At 31.3% G+C, this 6980-nt stretch overlaps 1 protein-coding gene across 3 annotated transcripts in view; it reads left to right on the top strand.

Moving 5' to 3' along the window:
• Positions 1 to 1383: 1383 nt before the first annotated feature.
• Positions 1384 to 6980, top strand: part of Dgk (diacyl glycerol kinase 1) — a 527084-nt gene continuing 521487 nt past the window's right edge. For all 3 annotated transcript variants that reach the window (XM_081736412.1, XM_081736413.1, XM_081736411.1), the window contains exon 1: positions 1384 to 1843. The gene's annotated coding sequence lies outside the window, so the exon portion shown is untranslated. The remainder of the gene's footprint in view (positions 1844 to 6980) is intronic.

Here is a 6980-nt window from a genome sequence, read left to right as displayed (position 1 = left end):
TTGGCCGCAACAGCGAGCAAAGGCTCCGTCCCATCAATGTCTGATTGACAGACCATACTTCTCCAAAACTGTAGGACCCATTATTTCTGATTCCGAAGGCCTGCGAAACGAATGCTTCCACACGTTCATTTCTATTTCCATTACCGACTATTACACCAAATTGAGTGCAATTATCTTTGAGTGATATCGCGTCGTTTTTTCGTTAGTATTTTCCAGTTGATTTTGAGATTTGTAAGTAAACAAAGGGGGATCCATAGGGGCGCAAACTTAGGAAAAAAGGGATTTTTCAACCAAAATCCCTATTTTCCCTTCTCAAGGGCATGTTAGGGAAATCTGAATGGTGCCCTTTAAAAGACGGTTCTATTCTTAAGAGAATGAAGCACAACCTATGATTCTAGGATAAATACGGATTGTGCTGTTACTGCTTGACTGAAAATCTATAATTTACCTAAAAAGAAAGCTAGAATTTAAAAGGATCTTAAAGGAAGAAAGGTAGTTCAGATCACCTAGTACTCATTACTATCTTAACATATAGGGACCTGGTATAAGTTGTTTCAAAATGCTACCTCAAAATTACAATACTTGTTGTTTCAAATTACAATACTTTTAGAAGAAAAATTGTATTAGATCTCAAATTCGACTATAACTCAAACCTCAGTTCCAACTTTCTCCTTAACCTTTACCTACAAAAAATTGTGACATCAAATTTAATTAATTGTTTTTAATTTTGTTCAGTTCTAGCATTCGTTTTCTTTTCCTTGTAACGAAACTATTTCAAAAACTTACGTTACTCAGTGAAAATTAATTTTCTGTTCTTTTGCTCCGTAGCTAGGTAATTCATACATAACACAACGTTTCTGTAGTACGTAACGAGACTTTGACGAAATAGCAATTTTTAGCTCAGAGATTAATTGAAGGAACAAAATCTCATTTTGCACTGTATGCGAGAGATGTCCAAGTATTCTTACTACTAATAGTAGTACTACTATTGCTACTTCCAAGATTTTAATATCTGAAGACACTAGAAGGAAAGTTAGTTTCTTCTCGTTCGTATATCTCCTCGTCCAGCTCATGTTATTCGCATTTTGGATGACGTGAATGCATTTTTGACATTGCCGTTAAGAAAATTAATGATAGTCGTTCCATAGACGAAACGAGAACTGGAAGAGTGCTTGCGATCGAGGCTAGTGCTAAGCTAGAAAACGGAGAGAGAAGACAGAGAAAAGAATTTGGTTTAGTGCGAGAGAGATTTCTCATTACCGCTTCTTTCACTAGTTGGCGCCATGAGCGCACTCTCACACAAGCCTTTCCTCTCTCCTCTTGCCCCTGCCGATGTTTTCGTTGGCGTAGCCAGCCACTCAGTACAGGAGAAGTGAGTGCTGATTCGGATCGCTAGGGGGCGCGTGTGTTCAACTCGTTCGGGAATTTTTCGCGTCTGTTTCTGTAAATCTTTTCATAATCAGTATTTGAAAAATACTGATATTTATTTCGCCCTAAAAAGAAAAATTGCACTCTTGATTATTTTTGTTATGTTTCGGCATATCTAATTACACGTTTAAGAAATTAATTCATCTTATTGGCGGGGGAAGCGTATTGGAATCCACGTGGCTTTGACAATTTTTGTGTCTTTTAAGTTATTTAATATATTCTTATATTCTACTGTATTTCTCGAGCAATCATCGTTCACAGCTTATTTAGCAATTATTGGTGTAAGCAAATGTAACTTGTTAGTATCTTAGGACAATGTTTTCATCCTGCAAGAGAATTATAGATAATCAGAAATTTTCTCATTAATACGTGTTTCTACTACCGACACGAGTGTAAATGTAAAGAAAAACGCAAGGTAAGGTTACTATCATTATTTATTTAAGTTTAGCGTAGTTTTCTCCCAAACTTATGTTAGTATGAGAGTGTAGGTATGCATATGTATGTATGTTTGTGTGTGTGAGTGTGTGTGAATGTGTGTGAATGTGTGTGATTATGTCTAAAACAATCTGAATATTTAATAGACATTACTTTTTTCGTCTCCAGTGATACAAAAAGCCTAAATGTGACTTGAAAAGCAATATAGTTTTATTCCATATTGTATTGTAAACGTAGATCAATTTAAAATTAAAAAACCGGTATAGTCTGTTTTTAGTTATTATGGAAAGGATTAAAAAGAAATGACTTTATAATCGAATGAATAATGATAAACTATTAGATCCTTTTCTAATGTAGAATGCAAGCAGTCCTGTATCATCTTTATTTCCCTTTATTGTATTTAATACGCCATATTGTTTCTAAAACACTAAAATAAACAGATGATGAAACATTTTACACTGCAAAAGATTATTAATAGGGCAATTAAGAACTTCCTTCTAGTTATATAGTTAGGGAATACATGTTCAGAATTGGAGATTGGTGGTTTGATTCTTCATAATTGCTCATATATTTCAGGTCTCATATTAAGCTGTATGTCTCTTTTCATGGACTCACTACTCAAAAGGGACATTAAAATCCTAATCAAACAACTAACCACCTAAAACGGAACAATAAAATCTGACACTGCACATTTAAATATTTTACATCACTTCCATTTCAGTCGTTTGGTGGAGAGAAAAGTTTTAGGATAGCAAAGACTCCATTTTCATTTACACATCGACTTTAGTAAATGGACAGAATATTTAAAATAAGCAAATACTAAACCCTGAAGCTTTGATATATCGATGGAAAAATTAGAGAAGACGCCTTCCTTCAAAATTTCAGACTTCATGATGGCTTTTGATCGATACTGATTCCCAATTAAAAGGAATTACACAATCGACCTAAACAAAGTGATTTCAGTTAATTCATTCATGCGAAAAAATTCAATGATCCGTATAGCCGTTTAGTGAGTTTTTGATAAGTTCCCACGTACACAAAAAAGTGTCTTAAACTTTTACAAAAATTACAGATTCAACTTGATTCCCTCAGTAATTCAAATTTAGAAGGAAAAAGAACGGGAATCATGTTATTCACACATTATTCAAAATAATTATAATTATAATAATGACTGGCACTGAGAGTTAAAATATTGCAAGGTGTAGTAGTTAGTAACCTCCAATAGCAAAAGCATAAAAATTCCAATAATGGTGTTATTGAAGTAATAAGCAAGTTTTTTGGATCAGCTGTGAAGTACTTTTTGGACCACATAGATCTAACTACAGAATTAAAACATGTTTGAAAGAAATAGTTTTGTTCTTAACAAAACATAAATCTTGTTAACAGCTGGAATGTTACATCTATCTAAATTGAAACATGTAACACTATATAAGAATAATGACAAATACCATTCGAACTAAAAACCTTATATAATGTGTTCTGCAATTGTTTCTAAAAGTTATCATAAACAAATGTTTACTTTTAGAGAATAATGACGGCCGGCTTTTATAGATCTAAATTAATTGCAAATGGCTTCAGTTAAGAACATATACATATCATGTCTTAAAAACAAAGGTCGCAAACAGACCTTAAATGCATTGCTATGTGCAAAGCTTTTAACTTAACAGATCGTAGACTATTTTAAAGAAACTACCAAACATGGGAATATCTCGTAGAACATACCAAATTCGAAACCACTGGCGAAATTCACCTACTATCATCAATGGAGCTCTCTAAAGTTTTCAATTGGAAGTATTATTTTTTCGAAAAATCATTAATGATTTACTTATAATTTTAGTTCATTCTAATATTTTAGTATGGTCATGATATTAAATTCTATAGAAAATAATCTTGATAATAATGTTATGATCCGAAATGACTTAAGTGGAACTATTGTACAAAGCACAGATAATAATATTAACGTCACATGTTTAAAATTACTAATATAGTATAGTGCTAATAGTAATATAGCAACTTGCCATATAGTAAACTAATCTCAATATTATGTTAATTCAATATGAAATATAAAGTTATATTTTGCATATTAAAACAAAATACGTTGATTTCGTAAGGAATCTAATGTAATGTTTAATAGTTTTTTGTGTTTTAATGAATATATACACAACACATGTAAAAACTTGAAGAAAATATTGGCTATCTGTTTAATTACTAGGTTGAAAAAAATATAAAGTGTTAATATATATTGCCAACCGGATATATACATTAATATAAACTGTTGGTATGATAAAAATTTGAAAATACATCAAAGATTCGAAATAGCGAAACCCAAACACTTGTAAACCAAGTTGAATGGTTCAAAACTGTTTCATTAGAATACTAAGTTCTAACTTAGGTTTCATTTATTATAATATTTTAGAGTACTGGGAATCTATGTAGAACTCAAAAAAACTTGTAGTCAGGAGAAAATTGTTTGACTCTAATTTTATGAAAACAAATACTTGAGAATCGGTATTAAGCAGATTTTTTGTTTTTAAAAATGTAAAATTATAAGTAGAAATGGTAAAAGAACTAAAATATTGTTTCTATCTAATGATAGAAAAGATGTTGAAATCTCAAGACTGGTGAAAGACTTCAAAATCGTAGGAGTTAGAAATTTATTTGGCTTGGTTCTCAAATGAATCTTAGGAACTGACACTGACTATATTGATAGAGTTTATTCTTAATCATTCATTTTGTATCTAATTAGCATAATGTTTTATGTTGTTCTCCTAGCTTGTTTTTCTCGTATTATAATGATAGCATTCAAACTTTTAAAAGCGTTACACAAGCCTTCACGGCTACGTCTATAGGCTTGCAAAGCTCCCATTTACACGGCTGCAGACCTAATCAACGCTATAGCAAACTTACCAGTTCCTCAATTGCAAGCTTGCTTAAGACTCAAAAATAATTCGTATTATGACGGTAGCCTTAAAATTCCTTTAAATTGACAACATGACTTAAAATTTACACTTTTCCAAGTCATACAAAGTTAAGCATAGCAAGAGAGATTAAGGACAGACTTAGATTTACCGTAGGTATACTTTCTTACTCAATTTTAGGATTAAGTTTTATATTTTTATTTTCAGCTCTTCTCAGAATGGTTATCAACTTTTATTACAAGTCGTGTTGTGCACAAAGGATATGAGTATCATTATTAGGGAAAGATAAACATTAATAGATACAATCTACTAACTAATAGTACATTTTGTTATATACAGTATATAATAAATACAAAATACCATCTTTTCCAGCAAACCAAAAATTATCAATTATTAACGGGAAAAAGCAACATACATTTTAGCACTACAAAGGTTCGTTTTCTTCGATTTTTTTGAAAACTGCGCATCTGAATTTCATCTTAGGCAATCCACTGATATATGTCTTATCTTTCGAGAACATTTTAGCTACACAGAAACTAAAATTTAAAAGTTAATAATGATTTTAGGCCATACCTCATTAACTGTACAAAGCACCGTCGTCTTGCTAGTGTTATAATGAAGAGGATAATGACGGTATATTCTAGTATTAGTTTCATCTCATTGAAAAGCACATTGTATTCATTCAACATCAGTTTTTAGATTTGCAAATAAAATAGCTTTTGTCCATTTTCGCGAAAATTACACATGAGGTTGTACACTCATTCGCATTATCTTGTTTAGCTCAAATGGGATCTTTCTATTTGCAAGTTTCTCATCTTTGTTCATGTTTCCCATTAAACACTAACAATATTATTATTATTATTATTATTATTATTATTATTATTATTATTATTATTATGAGCAGAGCGGCGACTAGGGGCGAGAGGGGCAGTTGCCTCCGACTTTTTTGAAGTGACCCCTTAAAGTATATAGTTTCATTTGGAAATGTTAAGTTTTGTATGTATTACTGAGTAACGTCTCCGTCCGCCTAATTCCCCCAAACGAACCCAAATCAAGAGAACAAAAATATCAAATCAAATCAATTATTATTATTATTATTATTAATAATAATAATAATAATAATAATAATAATAATAATAAGAAGAAGAAGAAGAAGAAGAAGAAGTAGAAGAAGAACTTTCGATTTGATTTCGTTCAGAAAAAGAAGCCCGTCAGAAGAGACTTGATGGAATGATCCCTCCTCTCTGCTAAGTGAAATGTTTGTATTATGATCCAATCTTCCCATTTTTAATCAGGATAGTAAATGTAGCATAAAATAAACACTAGATTCAAATCTTCAGTAACAATTTTATTAAACAACGCAATTGTTGTGTATGAACAATGAAAGGAAGACTCGTTACAACTGGTTCATGGAAAAAATGGTGCCATATAATATTTGCCGTTGCATGAGTATGTATTGGTCATTTGTCTTTTGATGGAGTTAAGAAAGCTACAGGAATTGTGTATAAATTACAATTCAAAGCAATTGCATATTTCTTTTAATATCGTAGCGTATGCTTGTTCATAGGTAGTATTTACTGTCTTTCGTTTTCTAAGAGCAATAATACATTTAATGGCATGCGTGGAATTGAAAATGTAAGTTGTTCATTAATTCCTAGTTTCAGTACAACTTCTGCAAAACAAGCCTCATTATTCATTACTATGATTAATATTATCCTTTTTATTTATACGTTTCGCGAATTTGTTATTAAATAATCTGCCACACAATTTTCCAGACAGTATTTTAAGAAGTTCATGGGCAAGGAATCAAATCTCTTCTTATACTTTCGCTCTTTAAGAGCACAAAAGCTAGTACGTACCTATTTGCGTTGCTCTTGTTAATTTATTTAATAAAATACGAAATAAGTCACAGTATTTTAACTGAAAAAATAGTATCCTATTAGTTATACAACCTGTCGTCAAACAAAATGTTAGAAACAACCAGGAAAAGTGACATTGATATACAAATGTTCAGTTCATGTTTTACTCCTATTTAACGTAAAATCGCCACCACTGATTACGAGTAATGGAAACGTTAGTAATAATGGTTTACACTTTTGCTATTTTTGGGTATCACGTCAAATACTTTAAGTCCTCGAAAAGAATAATACTTCGTATGCATCTGGTCTACAATAAACCAGGAATAATATTATACTACAA

Source organism: Thermobia domestica, chromosome 13 (genome assembly GCF_964235325.1).
Source record: "Thermobia domestica chromosome 13, izTheDome1.hap1.1, whole genome shotgun sequence".
NCBI lineage: Eukaryota > Metazoa > Arthropoda > Insecta > Zygentoma > Lepismatidae > Thermobia > Thermobia domestica.
Note: the sequence above shows the minus strand (reverse complement) of the source record. Positions and strands in the feature narration are given on the sequence as shown.